The sequence below is a fragment of the Sinocyclocheilus anshuiensis genome, unplaced genomic scaffold, assembly GCF_001515605.1.
Source record: "Sinocyclocheilus anshuiensis isolate Anshui unplaced genomic scaffold, SAMN03320099.WGS_v1.1 scaffold205, whole genome shotgun sequence".
Lineage (NCBI taxonomy): Eukaryota > Metazoa > Chordata > Actinopteri > Cypriniformes > Cyprinidae > Sinocyclocheilus > Sinocyclocheilus anshuiensis.
In genome coordinates this window covers 89,079-89,952 of record NW_015536497.1, presented here as the reverse complement: position 1 = coordinate 89,952, position 874 = coordinate 89,079, and positions in this window count along the sequence as shown.

Genomic DNA, 874 nt, shown 5'->3' with positions numbered 1-874 from the left:
ATATTTACGCGTTTCAAAAAGGCGGGGCATAGAGGAGAAACAATAATGTACAGTATGTGGAAAATAATGTGTTTTTTTAACTTTAAACCGCATAAACACATTTCATTACACCAAATACACAAAATAATGTTCTTTTTAGCAGCATCATATGACCCCTTTAATTCTCTCTGTACCTCTATCTGCGGTGTTCTTGAGTAAAATGGGCTTCTTGCTTATGGCACTATGTGTAATGCAGAAGGAGAATATAAAATATGTCTGTAAACTTCAGAGTCGCTTCTAGAGTTTCTATTCTGGGATTTGACAGCATTCAAGTTCCATTTACACCCTGTTCCTGCGAGGAACAATGTGTTATGGTGCAAGCAGAAAAAAAAGCAAAACACTAATTGAATTCTGCACAAACAGCCTGATATAATGTGAGTCAAGCCTTGATACGCGGGGGAATAAAACTTTAAATCACTCTGCCCTGAAGACATACATTTAAAGTAGATCACTTAGTTAAAGAGAGATTTTAAATATAAGACAGGAAAAAGCACTATCAAAACTTTTAATTCACAATCACAAACTGATGTTACATTGACATTCAATTTACACTGTTTAGGGAAAAGTAGATTTTTTTTACTTCTTTTTAAAAAAAAAAATTTGGGAGCATTATAGTGAAGTTTGAGGATTTATCTGGCATCTTCACACTGACTCTACGGAAAATGTTGAATTATTTAGTACTTGTCTATGAGTGTAACACACTGCTATTATGATGGTAATTGTTATTTTGTGTGGTGGCTGTGGCATTTTGCATTAGACATTATTCACACACACACACACACACACACACACACACACACACTCACTCTCTCACACACACACACACACACACTCA